The sequence below is a fragment of the Pleurodeles waltl genome, chromosome 3_1 (assembly GCF_031143425.1).
Source record: "Pleurodeles waltl isolate 20211129_DDA chromosome 3_1, aPleWal1.hap1.20221129, whole genome shotgun sequence".
NCBI lineage: Eukaryota > Metazoa > Chordata > Amphibia > Caudata > Salamandridae > Pleurodeles > Pleurodeles waltl.
The window spans coordinates 374,023,384-374,048,198 of NC_090440.1; the positions used below are offsets into that span (position 1 = coordinate 374,023,384).

The window sequence follows — 24,815 nt, forward strand, 5'->3', positions numbered from 1 at the left end:
TAGGACCACTCTTAAAACATTGCCAACTCTGGGATAGGGAAGGTGATAAATCAGGAAGGCTACTGGTGTGGATCCTTCAGTACGAATACAAAATTCCTCCCATTTTGTACATTCAGGACCCCAGCGGGATGTTAGTGAGGAGGCAGCAGGATATCCTATCTGTTTTTAGGGATTATTTCCAAGTGGTGTATCGAGCTGGGCTGGCCCGGAATGGGCGATTGATGAGTTCTTGACATGGACTGGTTTACCCCGCCTGCTCCAGGGCTATCTACAAGATCTGGAGGAGGAGATAAACCTGGAAGGACTGGGTGCAGCTATAAAAACCCTGAATAGGTCCAAAGCCCTGGAAGGGTACGATTTCCAGTGGAGTTCTATCAAACCTACTCTGTGTACTTCAGGAGAAACTCCTGGAAGTCTTACTTGAAGTGAAGGAAAGAGGACTTCTCCCAGCGACTATGTGGGAGGGAATTATATGCCTGATGCCTAAACCTGGGGGAAATGCAGCAGACACTTCCTCATATAGGCCTCTCACCATGCTAACCATGCTTATAAAAATCTTATGTAAACTTTTGGCATCCAGACTGCAGGTTGTGATCCATAAATTGATTCATGAGGATCAGTGCAGCTTTATGCCGGCTCACAGTATGATGTATAACCTGCACAGACTAGCCCACATACTGCATAGTACCTTTGGGGAAGAGGGTGAGTTGGCCTTGATCTTCCTCCACCTCAAAAAGGCATTTGACACCATAGAGTGGATATCTGATGACGGTCCTGCAACATGGGGTTCGGACCTAACTTCTGCGCTTGCGTACGGCTCCTCTACACCGAACACTCCGTACAGGTTAAGGTGGGAGGTAAGATCTCTGAGTCATGGACAGTCTAAAGGGGCACCAGACAGGGATGCCCTCTGTCGTCTCTTCTATTTGCGCTGGCAGTTGAGCCCCTTTCCCTGCTGCTTCACAAGGAGATGGAGTCTTGGGGATTCGGGTGGGATACTACACCTATGTTGTATTGTTATATGCTGATGATGCGCTAGTCTATTTGCAATCCCCTGCTGAGTTGGTACTGCTTTTAATGCAGCTACTGAAGGAGTTCGGAGATGTGTCTGCCTCAGAAGTTAATGTTCAGAAATTACTACTGTTTCCACTAGGGGGGTTAGTCGGGAGGCAAGTGGACCAGTTACAGTTGGCAGGGCTTTGGAGGGAAACTATGGAGTTCTGATACCTGGGGGTCTAGGTTACCTGCACTGAGGCGGAACACAAGATTAGTAATGTAGACAAAGTGGTCAGTGGACTAGATAATTGGATTAAGTTTTGGAATTGGCTCCCTCTTTCTATGATGGGTAGGGTGGTCATTGAGAAAATGGTTTTCCTACTGCGTTGTTTTTCCATAGACTGGACAGCCTGTTGGTCTCCCTATAGTTGACTGGTGGTAGGAGTAGGGTTGCATTATTGGTGTTTGGAGGGATTTGGAGGATGAGGGGTTAGTTGTCCCAGACATTCAGCTTTATTCTTACACAGCACATTTACAACATGCTGTAAGGTGGATGGCTGAGCCTGATAATTGGGAGAAGGGGCTGCTTGGACCTTGGCAGGGGAGGACACTTTGCCACGCTTATTGATGCATGATGCATGGGGGTTGATCTGATCTTGCTGTTCCATATTTGGTCAAGACCACAGTGGCAAATTTAGAGAAGGTGGCCCACAAGGTAACCCATAGAGCCCCCTTAGATAGGGCAATGAGGTTATGGAATCGAGCGCCTTTTTGGACCATAGATACTGCCATGTCTATGGACCAATGGAGGGCGGGGGTTGGCCAGTGGTGGTAGTGTTATCTACCCAGGCAAGACGTTTATTATGTTTCAAAAAGCCCAGGACATTTTTTGAGTTGGTCCAAGTCACTTTCCACACCATGCAAAACTTGAGAACTCTGCGAAAAAGATTTGGTCCAACTTTCCAGAGGTTGAGGGGTAGTGGGGTGAGCTACCTGGTTGAAATCTACTCTGTCAATATAAAGTGAACAAGTGGGTTCTATCGTATGGTCCTTCATTAGTGTGTTGTATGTCATCTTGGTTCACTTTGTCCTGCTCTACTCACTAGGGCTTGGCCCTTTGTGTGGTTTCAATACCTGACATGTGAATGGTGATATTTTTTCGATATCTGCAAGTTCTTAATGATATATGGGATATTTTTAGTATAACTGCAACCCTTGCACTGTATGTTTATTTCTTGCTATGTTCGAAAAACAATAAAATACAGTTTTACAAGCATTGGTCTATGGGTCCCAAGCTGTTGCGAAAACCATATTGTACCTCTGACAGAAAATAATTATCTTGGGCCCATGAATAATTTCTGGCTAAAATAACCCTCCTTGCCACCTTATCCAGCAATTTCAGTTGAGAAAAGGGCCTATAACAGTCTTGGGCCCGTATTTATACTTTTTTTAGCGCCGCATTTGCCCGGCTTTTTGACGCAAAACGGCGCACACCTACAAAATACAATGGTATTTTGCAAGTTTGCGCCGTTTTTGCGTCAAAAAACGACGCAAATGCGGCGCTAAAAAGTTGGTCCTATATGTCGCCTTTTTAATTTAAAAGTTGCACTATCATTTACTCTTTCCATGTCCTAGCTGGTTGGGTATTGGCTGCTGTCCTCAAAACTTTCATAACAATTAGTTCTCAGAGATCTATATTATCCTTGAAAGATCTAATGGAACACTATCTAGGTGCCCCCCCACCACGGGTTTTTGGTAACTACAGACCAGACCTCCTCATTTCGAAGACAAGACCTACCGAAGCGTTGTGCTCGAAAATCATAGTATAGTCTGAGGCCGGGTCCTCTGAACAATAAACCTTTGCTAAGTGATCCTCCCATTTAGCTGGGGCACTGGAGAATGACAGGAAAATATTGAGTTTTTGCTGCTTTCCAGAATTCAACATTATTGTGAAAAGTGCTAACACGAGTTACGGAAGCCAAAGAACCCTCTCTAATTACTGTTTTTCTCATTCTAACCACCCTTTTAGATCTTGCTCTACATAGTGTCACTTCTGATTTTGTGGATGCCTATGTAATGATGTTTTAAGTTACCTGTGAGGCTTTGTGCAAGAATGATCCAACCTTCAACATGGTTTTTCTACAGGATGCCAGGGAGGCCTCAACATTATTTTTTTTTAACACCTAACTTATCTCCTCAAGTGGCATCTAAACATGCCCTAAAATGGGTGCTGCAATATACCAATTGTATTAGAATATCAGTGGGGTTGATCGTATTTCACTTTAACAGCTCCCTTAGTTTCAGCCACATCCAGATCTTGATGATGGTGTAATCTCGAAGACGAAGGGTTTCTGAGACTAAAGGTCAGGATTAAAGTATGTTCACTAGTACAATGATAGATAACAAAGTCAAGCACCTTTGCACAAAGATCATGTGAAAGGACCATAAAATCAATTGTAGAAGAAAGGCCCCTGCCAATAAAGGTGAGAATCACTGAAGATGAAGGGGTTTCAGATGTCAAAACTGAAATGGAAATTGAGTTTCATAACAATATCATTCACTCCCCCTCCTCGCCTCCTGCCCTGGCCACAGAGGCGCAAGAGACACCGTAGAGTATGCTCGGTGGGGCTGCCAGACCAGAAGGCAGGTGGAGCTTGACAAAGAGGCTGCCCTAGACGCCACGAGTCACCCTAGCAGCCGGCCCTGCACACCCTCAGGGAATTGCATCCGATTTAACCTGTACTGGCACTGACTCAGTCCTGGCCATAGAGGGGCCTACTCAGGGCCTGCTCAAGACCCCGTGCATGGCTGATAATCTCTGACCCACCTCTTGTTGCTGCCCTTTGTCACTGCTGGAGGTGAACCAGAAGGGGGTGATTCCATGGACTATCTGGACCAGTTCCTTGGTGCCCACAACAGAAGACCTAGCGCGCCACTTGTTGCATTCTATACTGGGAATGTGAGAAACAGATGGCCTGCGCATATGTGGTTGCACAGACATTGGCCACTCCTTATGGCAACTATTCAGAGTGCCTTTGCCATTGGCACATTGGTATATTAAGGTTAGTGTTTAATGGGCTCTGGGCACCTAACCGTTGTCAGTGTGCCCTGGGAAGTGGGAGTTGAGATTTATTCGCTTACATTTAATAGGCATATGATGACCACATTAAGTGCATATTGGGGCGTCACCACCCGGGTATAGTATGCTCCCATTTTAACTTTCATGCAGACATTTACTATGGACATGGGTGCATGGGGCTAGCAGAGTTCTACCTACTACAGAAAGCCCATTATGGAATCTCAGGTATCTTCCTACACTATTCTGACCGGGAATATTAAAGATATGCACTCCTTCTGCAAACACCACCAGATTTATTCCTACCTGAAACGGAGACGTGTCGATATTGCACTACTTCAAGAGACAAACTTAGGCGGGCCCGAACCAGCTCACTTACCCCAGAGGTGGAGGAGACAGGTCTTAACAACTGTCTGTTCCTCCTTTGCTTAAGGCACACTCGTCTTCAATTGGGTGGCGGTTCCGCTTAGCTGCACGTCTCAGCACATAAATAAGTAAGACAGATATGTGTGCCTTTGGGGGACACTTGATGTGAGGTCCCTTGAGTTAGGTTTCTTACGTGTCCTCCATGTTAATTAGACCATTTTCCTAGATTCTCTAGCGCCAAAGCTGAGCACTTCCCCATCTGCGGTCAGTGTAGTGGGTGGTGACTTTAAGTGCGTAGCACTCTGGTTCCCAACCTTTTGACTTCTGTGGACCCCCACTTTCTCATTACTGGAGCTCGGGGACCCTCACTCAATCATTATTGGAATCCGGGGACCTCTCCACTGAGTCATTACTGAAAGCTTGGGCCCTAATCTGTTAACATTATCAATTTTCTAAGCAGTCACGGACCCCCTGAGGAGGCTTTGCGGACCCCCAGGGGTGCCGGACCACAGGTTGGGAACCACTGGCACAGCAGATGTGTTGTTTGAATAGTCCAACCCTCCGCTATCGTGACTCCCCGATAGGAAGGGTAGCCAGCTGCTTCTGGACATGGTTGGATAACTGGGACGGATAACTGGGACCTCCTAGACCTCTGAAGTACTCATTCTATTTCCCAGTACATTAACATGCATGTTAGACTTGATAGGATACTAGCCCTCCCAGCTTTGTTGGAAATTATTTCCCAGATAGAATACTTAGCCCGTACATTCTCCAATCACAATCCACTCCTGATGCACTTAGGCTGCGGGAGGAGATCAAACCTAATCACCACCTGGAGGCTTTGCCCAGTACTGCTGCATGACCTAGTTTTTTTAGACTCTCTGGGAGACGCCATTAGAGACGACTTCCAACAAAATCCGTTCACAACAGCCACATTTGTGGTCTGGAAAGAGTTTAAAGTAGGGATCCAGGGTCACTTCCTGGGCAAGCATGAGTCCAGAGATCCCTAGAGGCTGAGCTCACCCACTTGGAGGCAAAGCTGTGGGACCTGGAGGCCACAGTACTGCTGAACCCTACTGAGAGTCTGGAATTCCTGGAGGCCCAAAGGCAGCACACTGAAACGTTGTGGAGATTTGGCTTCTTCTCATACAGAGAACATATGGCTAAGACACGTACTGAGGGAGGAAGAGAAGGGTGACTTTTGGCTTCATTGTCATTCCGGAAGGCTACACTCCTGTGGTGTGATCACTCCATGCAACTGACACAGACCGACATTCATGACGTATTAATACATCACCATAGAGCCTTGTATAGTGGATCCCACCCAGCTGATAGTGATGTAATTGACAGATTCCTGGCAGGGGTAGCCCTCCGCAGCCTCCCAGATCATGTCTGACAACCATTAGGACAACCAATTACAGTACAGGAAATTAGAGGGGCCATCAAGGATCCTGGCGGCTGGGAAGACTCCTGGAGTGAATTTCCATCCTCAGTGGATCTGTGTAAGGCCTTCAAGACCCTACAGTGACAGTATGTGCATGCTAATGGGCCTAAATAGCTTAAAAGGATTGCACTGTGATATATTGGGGAACAGGCGAGAGTGAAGTCTGCGTACAACATCTTGGAGTCCTTTGAAATTCGAACAGGCACAAGACAAGGATGTCCCCTGCCCGCCTCCCCCGGTATTTACACATTCAATTGGGCTGTTTGCTGCCATCTTTCAAATGAAGGGGCATAGTCGGGGCACACCGCTGCCTATGTGCATCTGACATGCTCCTATTTTTATGTGATGCAGAAACAAGTATACCTGTGTGGGGTCTCTATGTTGTACCTCCTGGGGGAGGCAACAGGCCTGTGCACTAATTGGATGAAGTCAGGTACCCTTCTGGTGTGTGGAGGTTCTGGAGACATCCCACAGGCGGTCCAGGACTGAGACATCCCATGGGAACCCAAGATGTACCAATAACTTGAGGTCAAATGTTTACCAGAATAACATAGACAGTTGGGAGTGTAGCCCAAATGGGGTGCTCTGCTCTTTGAGAGGTAGTGTGGCTTTCTGGCACATGCTGCAGCTTCTGCTAATGGCACGAATAGCGTTCACTAAAATAATCATTTGGCCCAGGGTACTATATTTCTTTGTGAACCTCCCACCCTAGATCCTGGTTCAGATACCTAGATGCTATGGTCAGGGAACTAATATCTGACAGAGGTAGATGTAGGCCATCCCGGTACACTCTCCAACGTCCAACCAGGAAGATGGGTTGGAGAGTCCTACATTTCGAGCTGTACCATATTGCAGAGCAGATGCAGTGGCTGCCTGATGACTTGCAGGCCTCAGATGAGAATAACTGTGACATTACAGTACCCCACCTAAGGTGGGGATGCACTGAGAGCCTTTCTTTTGGGGGTGCATCCTACACAGGGTCCACTGCCAAAATTACTCTGAATTAACTTGCTTTCTGCAGGAAATACATCAAGTTCTCAGGTCACTCTCTCCCATGCTCCCCAGGGTGTTTCCCAGTGCCCTGGTGCGGTCATCTTAAAGCCCACAGGCTCTGCGCCTGGACTGTCTCAGACCTACTTATGGTCAGAGACTGTTTTTATGAGGGCAGATTGAGGCTGCTGGACAGACTCATGGCAGATGCCGGCCTGCCCGCTTTGCAATTTCTAATGTATGTGACTTACCCAGGCAATTCACGTACTGTGGTAGACGTGACAGATGAGACAGGCCGAGTCGTCGAAGAACAAGGTCTTTCAACTTGTCCTTACCTTTGGGAATGGCATCAGGTAGTTTCCTGGCTCTATAAATAGGCACCACTCCAGACCCAAGTACACTTAATACCACTCCGACCGAGGTGGAAAACTGCACTAAACCGAGACTTACATGATGAGGAATGGCTCAGAGGAAAAAGAGCATGTTCAACTACATCACGTAATGCCAGATTCCATTACACCCAATTTAACTTTCTACACATGACATAAGTCAGCCCACACCAGCTCAACATTGTACAAGACACTACTAACCAAAAATGCCCCAGATGTAATGAACTGGATGCTAACTTCACACGTATGATCTGGTTGTGCCCAGTGATCATGCGGTACTGACAGGAGGTGACAGGTGACTTGGACCGCATACTACATTGAACAGAAATTTGGTGGTATGCTTTTCCTCCTCCGAAACTAATAAAGGTGGGTGCCAGATTCTTGAGCTTAGCTCTGGTTTTGGCCAGATGTACCCTTGCTACGCATTGAAGGTACCCAGGGGACAGACCCACTGCAGGTGGAAGAAAGCGGTAGAACACGGGGCACTGGTGGAGGACTCTGCACTAAAGAACGAGGAAAGTAGGGGTCTGCAATGCCAACCAATCACAGGTGACTGGGCATCCATTCTGGCAGTTTTTGCAAGGGTAACGTGGGTGGGGGGAGGATCTATAACTTTCACTGCTAAGTGGACCAGGGCGCGATGGGCCTGATAAGTAAATGTTGTAACAGAGCCTCCATGCATCACCTGTCACATAGACACACATAAGTAAGCTGGGAGGCTAACAGTAGACACAAATATGAACAACAGATGCCCTGGACCAATTGCTTACCCTTACATTGAAGTTTTCTGTTGAAGTGGTAGTAGATGGGCTCGATTATACCTGATGTAGTCTTTAATGTACTTGGTTCAGTTACCTGTGGCTATCACTATGTAGCCACGTGTGACTTCCAGACTCTAGGCACCGCGAATAGTTTTTCAGCTGCAAAACTGACCAACACATTCTGCATTGTTCTGCCTATTAATATTAATATGTGATGCTACTGTACTGTATCGTTTGCAACCAGCAATAAATAAAGTTTCAAAAAACATAACAATATCATTCAAAGCTTGACCCATTAAAGTGTGGGAAAACTGTGTTTGATCAGAGTTGTGGCACACCTCTTTAGCGGGCAATTTACACAGGTGTCACCTAACCATAGTAGAGACCATTTGTGACGTTGCTTGTTAAAAAAATACGTGCAAATCGTGACCCAGTTGCTTCAGAATTTGATTATATTACTTTCTAAAATTGATGTTGTAAATGTTTTTTAAAAGGACTCTATCTAAATCTAAACCACCTGGACAAAGTGCCAAATATTAAGAAAATTTAAATAGGGAGTTCTTAACTAATCTGCACCTGCCCATTTCAAAGCAATCGGTATGGCTAAACCTCCTTTAGCTCTACTCGTAGGTGATGCAATTGCAAAAATGTCTCCAAAAGTCAAGTCTCCTGCAGCCAAACAGAATCCAACTGCTTCATATGAGTCACCTATTCAGAGTTAACAAATTTGGTCTTAAGAGCAAGCCGGAGGAATTCAGGGTATGATACAGAGATAATTGCTGATTGGGAGACTGAGATCTATAAAATTGGCTTATTCGCCTTAACAATGGCCAAACTATCATTGTGCGTTTATGCTGCAAAATTCCACACAAATTATCTATGTGTTTCCCCTAATGACATCAAAAGGGCATGTGAATTTGAAATCAGTACATTGAAACTCAAGGGTCCCTGTGGATGAACGTTATGGGAGGGAGAAACCATGTGTAACAGGTGGTGCCGCTTTATTATAGGTCTATAAAAATAGCCCAGAGGTAAAACCTTCACATGGCCTGGTAAGAAAGAGTTACTTCTTCACCCACAGAGAATGGTGTCAGCAACATGGGATACTTTTAAATTTCTGACCACACGATCTCCGTCCCATTCCTTGGGCCCTTTCCCTACCCAAGCAACCCTTTTCACCATCATGATGTCGTCATAATCACAGGTATGTTGACTGATATTTTTAAAGACCCAATTAAAATAACTTTGTTCTTTAGGTCCTGCCAATTCTTTTCCTGACCAACTTTTAGAGTTGGGATGTCAGTTAAGACAAAAACTATGGAGTTGCTTAGAGGGGCAACTGTAATCTAGAAACTTGCGCCCTTGCTTCAGATGGGTTTCTGGGTCCGCATACTCTATTACTACCCCTTACGGGTTGTAGGTGTAACAGATGGTACCACACTTTGTAAAACAGGCTGTGCTAATTGACAACAGGTCCTCTCCTTGCCCACAGCTTCTCCATGGGGGTCGTTCTGTGCACTGCCCAACAGGACCTTCAGGTGCATGGTTGGAGTTTATATCGGATGCCAACAGCCTAAAGACCCGACAGGGCTTACCTAATTGGACTTTGAGGCATCACACATCTTCATTAATCTGTACCAAAGAGAATTCAGTATAACTCAGTTTCCGGTGGACTGGGTCAAGTGAAGGCTTCGTGAACCCCTCTAGGGAAGCATATAGTTTATAGAAAAGTTCGGAATTGAGTTTCAGGCCAGTAGTCAATGACTCAGGCCTCGAATCATGACTTGTATTAGACACAGATTTTTTTCATCAGGGAAAGAGGATTCAGAATTTGTTGAACATTCTTTGCTGTTTCTTTGGCAGGGGGGGGGGGGGGGTTTATATACCGAAGTAACCCGGGGGGAGGAGGGGCAATCGTCATAGGACTCTCAAATAAACAAGAGTTTGCAAAGGCTTCCTATGGACTGACCACTAGTAGACCCCATGTTCCTAGAAAGTAAGGGGGAGTGCACAGCCGATAGTCAGAGTCTTAGCTGCTTCAAAACTCTCCCCAGCCGATATAATCGCTTTGTTAATGGCCCAATAGCATTTGACATTTGACAAAAAGATCTAATTGAGGGAGATAAAACAGGTTTATTACCACCGGAACTCATTAATCCCTTCCTTTTCGTCATTATCTGGATTTGTTTAAACCACAGACCGAGGGGAGCTTCGAGATGCTGCAGGAGAGGTATGCGCTTGATATGGCACTTTCAGCAGAGCCCTGCCTCCTCCTCCTCCTCTGGGTAATGTGCAAGATGCAGCCTGGGAAGGCAAGTTCACTACTCAGATATTCACATTTCTGCAGAAGGTTTCTTTAATAGAATAGATCTCCTTCGGTTCCTTAACGTGGGACACAGGTGCACAGAGCCTGTGTTAATTTGTTGTGTTTGTAAATGGTGCTAGGATGCCCAGGAATGTCCTGGAACACAAATGAAAGTGCTATCTGATACTTCACACTCCCTCCTATGCCCAGCCAAGTGGGTGCCTTCAGTGTCCCTCAAGCCTTCCTTTGTTTCAACATTTAGATGCACCAACATTTTCATGCTGGGTCAATGAAGGTGAATCTCCAGGTATATATGTATGACACCCAAATCTACTTTCAACTGGAAAACTGGAACCAGGACAGCAACAGATTCTTCCTACACCATGTTTTTTTTTTTAATTAACAAGAGCTTTGGGTATGAAAGGAACAAATGCAGTGATCTCCTTCACTCCCCCACGTTAATGCTGCAATCAAGAGAGTCAATGTGTAGCTTTTCCTGCTTTGGAAACTTCTCCCACTACTCCAAACAAACAAACTAGTTACACTGACGAAAGTCATTGTGCTGGCACATTTAGGCCATTGTCCATGACGTACAATGGACTTCTAGAAAAGCTCATTAATAGGCTGCAAAAGACTCAACTTCATGTTGTGTAAATGTGCTTGGAGCTATGGACAAAAGACCACATTAAACCACGAAACAACCTTATTGGCTTCTAGTGGATGCAAGAATCAAATCAAGTTCTACTTCCTGTTGCCAAAACCTACTGCAGTAAGAGCCAGTATGCCTACAGAATGTTACACCCCACCATGAAGCGCACTGACCCTCACACTCAACTATCACACACAATCACCCAAAGAGTCTTCAAATGACAAGCATAGTGGGAAAACACTCTGAGTCTAGGGCTCAAGATTGTGAAGTGCCTCGAACTCAGGCCCAAGGGCTGATCCAAACAATAAGTGCTTCAAGCAGCAGCTCAAATCGGAACATTTCTGACTTTCTGTAACTGAGCTCAACCCAATAGGGGTATCATTAAAGAATCTCTACAGTAAGCTCCATGATTATACTTTATTGCAACTTTTCACAGCAAGTATAGCTCTCACGTTCCAGGCAGCCCAATGTCAAGCCTATCTAAACTGCAGTCTTTCCAATCAGGTCTCTCATTCAAGCCAATTCAAGAACTGGACATTTAGCATATTGATGATGCAAAGAGCATCCACACAATATTTCCTGGGGTGCACAACTCAAACGAGCATATGAATTAATTGAAATGTAGAGATTCCATTAGTTGAGGCGCCACTCCTTGTCTGATTTGTGCGACTCTTGTAATTTATTGTAAGAGTCAAATACCTTTTTAGTTCTTCATATCAATGATGTGCTTGTAAAATAGGACCACAAAAGGTGAGGGTAAAATGCCTGCAATCTTCTCATCCATTGAAGCTGCTTAGGACGCATCCCAGTCCTTCATTTTAACTCCTGCGCAACTCTAGGCAGAAAGCAGCCACATGCAATTGTAACATGGTCCTCCTCCCATAGGTGCAAACCAGTCCGAACTGCTAGGCAAAAACCCCTCTGAACAGGCACACAAGCAACAACCTTCAGCCTTCCTGGGTCTCATCACTGAGGTGCAGTTTTGATCCTATGACATGGAGCTGGGAGTAGCTCAGTGGGCGAAAACGTTATGGATTTACTTTGTGTCATCAATTGAGAAACATATTTGCTTTACAAAAAGTGAAAACGCCTTGCTTGCCAGACTTACATTTCCCTAAAGTTTCTACACTCACCAACGATCAGGATTGAGAAATTATATGTATTTTAAAAATATGTTGTTCCTTCATTGATTTTATGAAAAAATATTATATTGAAAAGGGTTTCCTTTCTACACGTGTAATGTGGAAATAAGGAAAATTGGCTTCCCTCTTCCACACTGTCAAAACAAGAAGCTTCTCGAATTTGTATTAGAGTTCAGGGTCGTTAAGATTGGGTGTGTGTGCGCTTTAGATCTTCCAACAACCACGCTACAATATACAACAAGCAGGACCAATGAAAGGGACCTAGGTGACAGTGTGAAAGGAGATGAATGCGGATTGGTAGGGGTTCTAACAATATATGAGAAAACAATATTTTTTTTTTAAATAACCAGCATTTTTTTTAGGACTTGCAAAACAGAGAGGGAGAGTGTGTGTGCGTGCGCGTTTGTGTCTGTATGTGAGAATTCTTCATGAAATCCGACAGACACCTAAGCATACCCACTGAAAGCAGCTGTGCCCAACTATTTACAAGTAAATACACTTATTAGGCAGGAATAACACCTCAAACACCTCCCCTGAAGCCGCGCCATTGTTCGATGTCTGTGACTGGACTAAACGAACCTCGAATTTCGTGGACCCATCCAATCAATCGGACCTCGAATTCCAAATAGGATCAGCTCTAGTGACAAATTCATTTAGCGAAACTAATTATTTGAAAAACTAACATACTCATAGTAAGCTGGCCAGGAGAATGGTAGTCTAACCAAGATTCGCAGCTGTGAACTATTCTTGCATAGTAAAAGCAAATTAGTACATTAAAGTTTTTAAAAAACTTAATAATTTAATTTTGGGGCACATATGTTGATTTAGCCGGGAGCACAACGTAAATTTCAGGCTGGTATATCTGTCACGCTAGCACCCCATCGCTTGAAAATAAATATTACTTCCGCTGTACCTTGACTTTCGTCCGAAATCTTTGCCCGTTATTCTTATCATGTGGGTCGATCAAGATTTTGCATTTTTTCTGTGTTGGCAGAAGATTATTCCACGCACATGCTATGCGCTGCTAGTTTTCTGCGAAGGGCGGTGGACGGGTAGCCAGGGTAAATTTAGGCAGACTCTGCCCTGAAGTACGTGACGTGAAAAACAGTGACAAATATAGACCTGTCGCAGCTGTCGCCCAGCTTCTCTCTAGTGTCAACGAGGGAACGCTGTACGCTGCAGCGCACGGTACCTGCGACTGCCGCCTCACACCGATGCCCAAAACAGTGATTAACACAATAGAGCGCCCGCTCTGACAAAAGAAAGACTTGAGCATGTTTAGTAGTCTGTTCATTACACGTTTATTGCCTCCTCACATGCAAACACACAGTTGGCACAAGATACTTTAAAAGTACAATAAAATAACAGCGAAATGATTTAAACAAAGGTTTTCATTTTAGTTTGACAGGCCACCTTTTTTGCTAGGCAAGGCAGAAGAATGGTGTGCATGACCAGTACCATATTTATGCAAGAAATTGATATATGGTGCTGGTAAAATGAGAATGCTGTGTTGTCTCAAAATCATTAGAATAGCTCAGAAAATTAAGCAACATTTCCATCTCTTTTTTTTTTATTGTTGCTTTAAATTCGCCTAATCCCTCTGCCCCATTAAACCTGCCCTACATTTCTTATTTTACCATTGAACTAGTGGAAGGAAAACAAGACGTAGTGTTCTCTTCTTTATTAGTTTGTTTATGTATAATGGTTGGAAAACAAGACAGAGTGTTCTCTACTTTATTAGTTTGTTTATGTATAATGCTTTCCGTTAAAGTACCTCAACCCACCATGAGGTGGGCTCAGAGAACCAGACTAAGTGTAATAAGTCAAACAAATTTCCTGTGGGACATATTCACCAACCTTTCTACTTGTTTGAAAGTGTGCAAACCCAATTTGCAGCTTCACTTTCAAAGCAAAAGTAAAAGTGTTGGTGAATGAGTCCCACAGGATATTTGTTTGATTTCTTACTTTAGAGACGTTAGGTAGTATTCACCATCATAGCTGCCTTAGTTTCAATAATGGATCTGCTTGCTCAGTTTGAGGCAAAGGCCTCACAAGGCATACTCGGAAACCCTCTACTTGCATCCACAAACTGGAAGGAGTTGGATTTAGCACAGTGAGTGCGCTAAAGGCGCATGAAAAACATGTCTTCCTGAGCCTCATGTGGCTGTCACGGGAGCCATTAGTTAAGGTTCCTTACGCATGCCTTCGGTAATGTTCAGGAAGAAGGTAGTAGCTACTTGACAGGTGGTAAAATGTAGTCAAACCTATGCTGTCCTGTGGCGTATGAATGTGATGGGCCCTTGTCTGGCAACGGTAACTTAATGTGAATGCAGTGATTGGTTGGATTGGGCCCGTGGCCGGCGGTGTGAAAGTGTTGGGTGATGTGTGTGAATGGACCATAAAACAGAAGTGGCTTTATGGCTCACTCCAGAAGGCTTGGTTTCAATATTCAGATACTTTGATAAGTATTCATGCTTTGAAACCCTAATTTCTGGAGGTGCTAAAACCAACCAGTGTGAGTGGTGGATTAACTTTAACATACTAGTACCCAGGGAGTTCAAGCGTGCAGGACTTGCGTGGCTCTCAACTGGTTTTCCTTTGCCCAGAATCTCCTTGTAATCACAAACTTTGCTTAAAGAACACAATTTCTTTGCATTTCCATGAGGGAAAGTCCTGGAATCTGCAGGCAACCACAGATTATATACCACCCAGCGTTCCCCTAAGAATCCAGAGAAAAATGTTGCCTCTCTTGTGTGGGTGGGCAAGTGACTGCGACAGGGAAGTGCCCAAAACATATTGTGGAGACATCAAAATTACCTATCACAAAACAGCATGGTTTTGTGAGACGGTCACCTATGTACCTGGTCCTGGGCTCGGCGGCCGTATAGGGAACCCTATGAAACCCAGACATTTCTGAAACCTAGACACCCAAGGCAGTCCACGGAGGTGTGGCGTGTGGATTCCACAAAGTTTTCTTACCCAGAATACCCTGCAAAGGTGAAACATTGAATAAAAACACTATTTTTCCTTGCTTTTCCATCACATAAACTACAGGAATGTGCAGGGATCCACAAAATTCCTATCACCCAGCGTTTCCCCACTTGTCCTAATAAAAACACAACCCAACTTGTGTGCTTATGCCTAGTGCCCTCATCAGGAATGGATAACTCCAGGGTCAATAGTAACCCTCATGCAAGGACTACCATTGACCTGTTCCTGTAAGCTGGGAAGATGGTGATTTTAGCACCACAAACCTTTTGTTGATCCTATTTGCAGGGAAAAAAACAGATTCTTTCTTCTGCAGCACTTCTTTTTCCAATTTTTCCCCAAAAATGAAATTTTAGCTGTGTTTTGGCTAATTTCACGGTCTCCTCCAGGGGAACCTACAAACACTGGATACCTTTAGAATCCATAGGGTGTTGAAAAAAAAGGACACACATTTGGCGTGGATAGCTTATGTGAACAAAAAGCTATGGGGGCCTAAGTGCGAACTACCCCAAATAGCCAAAAAAGGGCTCAGCAATTTGGAGGGTGGGGAAGGAGGTGGATTGAAAGGCCCAGCATCTAAGGGGTAGCTCACTGTTATTTATGGACAGCACATTTTACATTGAAATGGCCACTGAATTTGCACAGACAGACAGTTTTAAATGATACAACTATATTGCACACAAATGATGTGTGCAAATCGTGTTTCATTAAATATTTATCATTTGTGCTTCAGTAAGTAAAGTGCTCTGATTTGTTTTGAATATATTAACATCTTTGCTTCCATCACACTTCTGAATTACAAAAAAATTTGCTCAATTTTTGCTTTCCTAACTGCTGAGTGTTTACAGTTCATTTACAGGTATTTACATTTTGCTGTATGGTACTAAAATGCTAAAGCATTTCCTTTCACAGTCCCTATCAAATAAAATCAGAATTTATAGAGCACAACTACTCACCCGTAAGGGTCTCAAGGGGCTGACATGGTTTATCCTTATATCCCAGTAAGTTTGTCACATAATTCACTTTTTCCTTCTCTAACTGCAAAGTGGGCAGAGTTTGAAAACACCAGTCCCCATGTTAAAAAATATGCAGCAATTTGCCAGAAGACATAGGCTGACATTCAACCTCTGTCTTTTGAAGCAAATATGAGAAGATAAATAAAGAATTTAAAGGCATCTTTATTTATTACTTGGTCTTTCGTGACCCACCAGAAATCAGCCCGCGACCCACCACAGTTTCGGAAACGCTGGTTTACAGTAAAACACACAGAAAGTGTTGCAAAAGTCGGTATGGTGACCCCTGGGAAATTTGACCACTTTTTAGGGAGAGGCCAGGAGTTTCAGATACCTACAGACTGACACAGGGTATAAACATGGCACTAGCAGCACTCTCTTCAGTATATCTTTGGACCTGTGAAAGATAAAAGGGCTGAACCTGCTGTTGGACTGGTGAGTAGAAGTCTAAGAGCTGAACCTGCTCCCACTTGTAACCATGACTGAGAAGTGGACTGCAAAGCTACAAGAGGTCCACTTTCCTGACGGGCCTAGCTGACCAGTTTCAAATGGACCTATCAAGAACAGTGACATTATTATTTGTGGTGGACTACTATGCACCCCAATTAATAATTCACTTTCTCACAAAATGGAATAACCTGGTGTGATCCTCATGCTTTGACAATGTGTTGCTAAAGCCTTGAGAGATACAATTATATCCAAAGGACTAAGATACAATAGGCAAAGGAGAGTCGTAGGTGTCAGACCACTTGGAGAACTTTCTCGGAGGGAGGCATGAGGACAGTCTACAAGAGGAGAAACCCATAAGAAACGTCTGAATTTGAAAAAGTCAGTTTCAATTCTGAGGTCGATCTACAGGATAGAGCCCAGAGCCTGGACTGATCTACAGCCAAATTAATTGTAGTGATGCAGCCAAATGAATAATAGGTTACAACGGTCAGAAAGTAGGCTGATAATTATGTGGTGAACAATTTGGAGAGACAGTCCCGGGTCTGGCCACGAAAGGCTTCATGGACAATGCATGAGGTTTTGAAATGTAATAATCAAATTACTGGAAGCAAGTGAAAGGATTTCAAGACCATAGTATACAAAAAATGATGTATGGAATGCTTGAATTAATCTCAGCTGCTGGTAATCACTCAGGGCCCCATCCAAGCCCACCGTTATTTTGCACACCATGCCACCTCAATATGGATCCAGCTATTTGCAAATCAGTCTTGACCCTGCTCCATTGGGAACAGTCCAGCCCAAACTTCCAAGCAAGGTCCTCCCTGAACCGGAACACAAGTAACCCAGGACTGGTTTCACCCTTGTTATGAGCTCATCAGCTGGGTATAGATTGGTTCTTGTAGAACAGTTTGGATGGGAACCAAGACTTGGCCTTCCTGTCCCACTTAGGACAACATACTAAAGTATACAAAAAGTTCTGGATGGGATGCTTGAATTACTGGTTTTCACTCTGGACCATATCCCAGTCCATCATTATTTTGCACACCATGCCACCAACTCACATCTCGACTCACCCATCCCACTTAGGGTGACATACTTAAGTACACAAAAAGTGATGGGTGGAATGCTTGTATTGATCTCAGCCATCAGTAATCACTCGGTCTGCATCCCAGTTCATCATTATTTTGCACACCATGCCACCCTTTAGACCAGCATCATCAGATGTTGTTTCAGGTGAAATTAAAGGTTATCTGCCTTGTTCTAGACTCACTGGAGTTTTGCCAGTGATTCTTTTGGGTCCCTAGCATAGAGGCTGTTACAGTAATCTAAGGAGGGAATGACAGGAATTAGGATGATTTTTGGAGCTAGTTGGAGATATTGCAAGAGTCCTCTGAGCAAGTTGAAGTGACTTGGAAAGATCATTCATTTGTTGTATAACTCACCTCAAGTAATCCACAATTCTTGTCAGGGTGAACCACTAAAGTCATAAATAAAACCTGAGCTCAACCCCCTGTTAGCTATGGCACAGAGCAGACAGGCTTAACTTAGAGGCAATATATAAAGTATGTATGCAGTACTAAAACAGTAATAATTTTGAAATGCAAAATAATAAAAGTCAAAAAATGAATTAGAAAAATAGATCAAATGTTAATAAACAAAAATTAATTAAGAGGAACCGGAATTAGTCTTAAACAGAAATAGTGTCAGGAAGCACAAAGTGCCAATGATAGTCAATGGTTGCGGTAGAAAATGGCGAAGGCATAATATGACACTGCCAGTGATGGAGCTTGGGTCAGATGCACTGACCAGGTTCATCAAAGATTTTACCTTCTGACTTTAGTCCTTAAGTCCCAATCCACCACAGGAGTACACTCCCAAAACTTTCCATAACCTCAGGAGGTTCAATACTCTTTTGATTTTCTTTAGGTCCAGTAGTGTTCTGAAGTGGGTGCCTAAATATGCCACATTTATGCCTGACAGAAGCTTGTTGGTTGGAATGAATCCTGGGGATGCCCAAACCAATATGGTAACGGTTCCTTGGGCTAATCCTGCCAAATTTGTCCATTTTCAAGATGGTCAAAGTTTTCAGCCACACTAAACTTTGACTCGGAGGGCTGGGCCTGTGTGGAGAGTGCATTATTGTAATCCTAGTGTCCTCTCACATCTAACACTGAAATCCAGTTTTAGGCAGTCCCTGTACTGACAACCACATCTGAGACAGAAGTCTGGTATAACAAAGCTGAGCTTTCAGCAACCAGATAGTCGATATACACAAATTGTTCTGCCATTCTGTTTCCCTCCTCTGAAGTGTGCCCCAAATGTTATACGTAAACCCAGCACACCTATCAAACAGGCTGTGAAAAGAGGGTGCTGTGATTGGGGCCTGATTGGCTGGGGAGACAACATAAGGGCCCTGCCCAAGTGTCAGATAACACTTGCCTGTGACAGGGAGGCCTCTTTGAAGTGTGTCCCAAGTGTCAAATGAAGAGCCCCAGCAAACATGTCACGCAGGATGTGACATTCAAGCAGGACTTGACACTTTAATGTAAAAAAAGATAATTGCAGACTCCTCCATATTCTATCAGGATCAGAGCTGTCATCTCTGCTTATTCAAGTCAGCCTATTGTTTTGCTCCTGGGGGCAAGTTCACATCTCATTCATTCCTATTTAAATGCTAATTGCTGACTGGCCGAAGTGAGAGAATACAATTCAGATTTAGCCATGGACCCCATGCATGGCAAAAGTAACTTTTTAGAAGTTAATTTTGCAGTAATATTTCAAACACATCTGAATTGGATTTTTAACTACTTTCGAAATTTGATTATTTTTCTAGCTAGTCCCATTCCCAAGATGCAGGATTAGTTTTTCATCTTGCATCCTGGTGTCTTCCTATGGCACAGCCAAATCTGCCATAGTGAAAATAACTTTGAGGGAATTCTGGCTGTAAGGACATGTGATTTTATGGGCAATAAAGCCTACTGAGAAGTGACTTATAAATATTTAAAAGGAAAGACCTATCAAAATGGGTTATTTTGTAGGGAGAATTTGCAGTTAAAACCTGCACAGACAGGCTACTGGTGCAAGGCCACCAGTCATGTTTGCATTGTCATTGTAGTAGATAGCACGAAGGGTGATGTAGCCTACTTGTAACATTTAACTTACTGGCCCTGGGTACTATTGGTACCATATACTAGGACGTACACTTAAATATGCCAGTTAGAAGTATACCAGTTGATACTATGTTGAAAGGAAATGCACAAGCAATTTACCATTTGTTAGCAGGGGTAAAGTACACAGAGTTTTATAGCCAGTAAAAATAGGGTTCAGCAAAAAGGCAAAACAAATTTGGGATTACCCTGCAGCTAGAGCAAATTCCCAATACCCCCCACCCGCAGCCAAAAGCTAGTGTAGACTTATCAATACCTCGATGGGCTTCCATGCTAAGGCGATAGAACATGGACAATTTATTTTTGCAGCAGGGGTATTTGTTTGGTCTGTGCCCCTCTAAACCCAACTGTACCCTTCTGTTACCATCCCCCTGGACCACTTTATTGGCCCACCGGGAACCCTTCTCCTCATTTGCAGACCTTATCTAAGAGGTTCCTACCCTTAGCTTGCTCACAGGTGCATCCAGTATGCAGATGATCCCATCATGGCCCACAAGGTGAGGTGTCCCTTCTGCCCCTAAGTCAGACTTCTGTCCCCGGCCTAGAAAACATAGGAAAAACTCTGCCACAAGGACAGCAACCAATAGAGACTACTGACAGCTGTCAGTGTCAAGAGCGTGGCCCCTGGCCCTCCGGGTAGAGATTCCAGTCTAGGACCTTGGACAGGCCTCCCTTCTAGGCCTGGGGCAGGTAAAAGTCCACTCAGAATGGGGGGTTACACCCTAATGTTCCCTTCTCATGTGAGTCACTGTCACTTCTCTCATGGCACTTTATGACTGCAAACACAAATGAGTGAGGGAATGGTGGCTCCTGCACTATCAGCAAGAGCATCATACTTGTTAGTGCATGCCATCCCCTGACATTGCACATCAGTTTCCCCAGGTTATCACCCTGAGCACTTTTTTTCAGATACGTTCTGCCCACTTTCGCATGTAAAATATGTCTGGGGGAAAACTGAAGGTGCAGCTTTTCTCAGAAACACTGGTAAAACAGCTGTTTTTTGTGACAAACTTTATTATGTTTTATCAAGAGTAAAGAAAACAGTATATTATACAGGTTTCTCTTAGCACTACACTGGTATTGCTCATAGCAAGAGTATACAACAGGGTCATCAAATAGCAAATATGATATGATGGCATTAGATAGACCACTCCTTTCGTCAGCAGATGATGCCCTAGGGAATTTGTCCCAGCCATTTCCCCCATAATCGATTATGCTTACGGGGGCAACTCCTGGCCTCATAGACTGAACTTTCCTGTTGGGCACACCAGTCAACTTCCCAGCACCACTGTGAGAGGGGGAGATGTATGAGCTTTCCAGTGGGCCATAACATCCCGTTTAGCAACCAGAAGGGCTGTTCTCAGGCATGCTGTGTCAGCTCTCGTGCTTCCCACATCCTCCAGATCCCCCAACAAGATCACTAGGGGAGATAGGGGGACCTCTCACCCCAGTATCCCAGTGAGTTTATCTGCTATAGCTGATAGTAGCGTTGAATATGAAGACATACCCACACCACATGGTAGAAATCGGCTGAGGAAGCGCCACAGCGGGACATTTGGGCTCCGAGAGAAGGCCTGCCTGATGAAGTCATAGCAGGGAGAAGTAAGCAGTGTGGAGGTAGTACAACTGAACCAGCTGTACGCGTGAGGAAATAAGAACGGTTTTTGGGGGTGTTAACGCATCTCTCCAATCATTATCTTCAAAGGAGCCTATCCAGTCCTCCCAATGGGTTCTGAGGTAGGTTAAGACTCCGGGATGTTTATGATAAGTGTGCAATAGATTTGAGATATCTTTCCTCTGCCTAGTCCCCCCAAGAGGATTTTGGCCTAAAAGGGGCTGAATTCTGGAAGGTGGTTGGCTCTGGAGACCTGGGCATGGAGGGCATGATGTAGTTGCAGGTATTTATAAAACTGTGTGGTGTGAGTGCGTAGTCATGCTGTAGGCCTTGAAAAAACCTCAACTGTGTTTCTGACTAGATGTCTCCTAGTTGTGGGAAGCCGATGAGATCCCATTGCTCACAGCCCTGTAGCTTTGAGGATTCATGAAGCTAAGTGCTGTGCCAGAGAGGAGTTTGTTATGTGAGGCTATTCATCAATTGAATATGTCACAGAGCAGCTTTCCATGCCAACAAGAATATTTTGGTGATGGGACAGTATCTTGGGGGATAAGGGAGCCATCTAACACAGATGGGATTTTAAAAAAACTCAGGAGGGACAAAGTCAAGCAATAAGCAGGGTTATTAGAAGGTGGGAAGCCAGGTAATATAGGTACAAATTGGTCATTCTAAGGCCACCCTCGTACATAGTACGCTGGCAGGTTTTAAGTGCAAACCAGAGTGGGGCATCTCATCATAGAAATTAGGTTGCAGTCCTATCTTGGAGTTGGAACCATCTCCATGGTATAGTAAGCGGAGCATTTTGGAACATGTAAAGGAACAGTGACAAGATCATCCTTTTATAGAGAGCAATACGACCCATGACATTGGCAATGTTAGATTGCCAGTCCAAGCAGTCCAGAGAAGAGGCCAAGGTCATGATCACCGATTTTGAGGGGTTCATTCGGAGGCCTAAGGATTCTTCAAAACATTGAAGGATGTGAAGACAGCAGGGACCCGTAATGGCAGAGTTAGCTAGGTAAAGGAGGACATAATTGGCGTAGAGAGGAATGCGATCTTCTATCCTCTGCCTCCAGGTCCAGCCTCGGTTCTGAGAGTCACTTCAGATCAGATGTACCAGCAGCTCAATCGTGAGTGCAAAGAGGAGAGGGGATGGGGGCATCCCTGCCCAGCTCCCCATCTGATAGGAATGTCGCAAGATAAGGCCCCATTAGTTTGTACTCGTGCTGTTGGGTTGGAGTAATGGTTCTGGACAAGTTTGCGAAAATGGGGTCCCAGTCCGGACCGTTCCAAAACTTCCTCCAGATAGCCCCAGTCCACCATATTGAACGCCTTTTCAAAGTCAAGGAAAAGCAGTGCTAGCCGATTGGGAGGCGATGTCGGTGGGCTAGAGCTACATGGAGACATTGGATGCAATGCCTTGTGCTTCATGCTGGCATAAAGCTCCATTGGTCTGGGTGTATCAGGGGGAGAAGGACACGCTTGAGCCGTGAGGCTAGAATGGTAGCATATATTTTAACCTCACAGTTAATAAGAGATATGGGGTGGTAAGCTGCGCAGACGGTTGAGTTTTTGATTTCACCACAATTGTTGCTGTGTCCAGTTCAGGTGGGAATGTGCCAGCATGTTTAGCAACTAGAGTTTCTCTAAAGTAGTATAGTATTCGGTTAGAAAACGTCAGGGCCAGGGGTTTTCCAAGGGGTCATCATGGAGAGAGTCATGGCTAATTTGAAATCTGTAAGGGTTTCATCCAGCATTTGAGCCTCTGTTTGAGATAAGCGGGAGAGAGACAATTCTGTGAGCAATTGCATGGAGTAGTTCACATCTTGCCTATGTGGAGCCACATAAAAATTATGGTAGTAGTGGGCAAAGACTTATGCCACGTCAGATAGTGTGTGTTCTTTATTTCTGGGGCAATCATTGAAGTTTGATGGTGGGAGACTTGCCAGTATGGAAGTTTACAATTTTTGTCTTCCCAGCCCTATATATTGGTCTAGTAACTCACCATATACGCTTGGCTGCCCCAAGAGATTGTTGGCGTAGTTCATCTCTCAAGAGGCCAAGTTCAGGGGTCATGGCTTCGCCTGGGTCTTTCACAATACTGGCTTCCAGATGAAGGGCACGGGCCTCCAACTGGGTGATTTATAGCAAGCGGGTTCATTTGTGCGCCCGAAGATGACCTTTGGCGAATCCCTGTAGGGTCACCTTACTGGCAGCCCACAGGGTGCCAGCAGAAGAGACGGAACCTTCATTGTTGCTAAAATAGTTTTGGAGTTCCGCACCTAGGCCCGTATTTATACTTTTTGACGCTAAACTGCGCTAACGCAATTTAGCGTCAAAAAGTTTTGCGCCGGCTAACGCCATTCTGAAGCGCCATGCGGGCGCCGTATTTATTGAATGGCGTTAGCCGACGCTAGCAGACCGGCGCTGCCTGGTGTGCGTGGAAAAAAAACACGTACACCAGGCAGCGCCGGCGTAGGGAAAAATGGCGTTAGGGCGTCTTAAAAATGGTGCAAGTCAGGTTGACGCCAAAAAATCGCCTCCACCCGATTTGCACCATTTTTAACGACGCCCAGATGCCATTTACATGACTCCTGTCTTAGTAAAGACAGGAGTCATGCCCCCTTGCCCAATGGCCATGCCCAGGGGACTTCTGTCCCCTGGGCATGGTCATTGGGCATTGTGGCATGTAGGGGGGCACAAATCAGGCCCCCCTATGCCATAAATATATATATATATTTTTTTTATACTTACCTGAACTTACCTGAATGTCCCTGGGATGGGTCCCTCCATCCTTGGGTGTCCTCCTGGGGTGGGCAAGGGTGGCAGGGGGGGTCCCTGGGGGCATGGGAGGGCACCTCTGGGCTCATTTTGAGCCCACAGGTCCCTTAACGCCTGCCCTGACCCAGGCGTTAAAATCCGGCGCAAATGCGGGGTTTTTTGCCCCGCCCACTCCCGGGCGTGATTTTTGCCCGGGAGTATAAATACGACGCATTTGCGTCGCAGTCATTATTTTAGACGGGAACGCCTACCTTGCATCTCATTAATGCAAGGAAGGCGTTCACGCAAAAAAATGACGCTCTTTCCTCATACTTTGGCGCTAGACGCGTCTAACGCCAAAGTATAAATATGGCGTTAGTTTTGCGCCGAATTTGCGTCGAAAAAAACGACGCAAATTTGGCGCAAACGGAGTATAAATATGCCCCCTAGTGCCCAGACATATGATTTGTCCTGTAAATACCATGCGTTGAGGAACCATATCGGACGTATGCCATCCCTGGTAGGGCCACTGGTGAAGGAGGAGTTGGGGAGTAATCGTAAATGCCTCTCAGTAGACTTTGGATATGGGTGACACAGCAGCATTCCAGTGCTGACATAAACATCAAATCTGTGTGTGAGTGAGTGCGGTGTACTGCGGAGGTATGTGTAGATTACAGTTGTCTCAGATGCCACAGCCGTCACAC

The 24,815-nt window shown here is 44.8% G+C and overlaps 1 protein-coding gene across 1 annotated transcript in view; it reads right to left on the reverse strand.

Moving 5' to 3' along the window:
• FSD2 (fibronectin type III and SPRY domain containing 2) overlaps window positions 1-13,180 on the reverse strand; it is a 382,625-nt gene extending 369,445 nt beyond the window's left edge. The window contains exon 1 of the mRNA XM_069222558.1: window positions 13,032-13,180. The gene's annotated coding sequence lies outside the window, so the exon portion shown is untranslated. The remainder of the gene's footprint in view (window positions 1-13,031) is intronic.
• Between the last annotated feature and the right edge of the window lie 11,635 nt (window positions 13,181-24,815).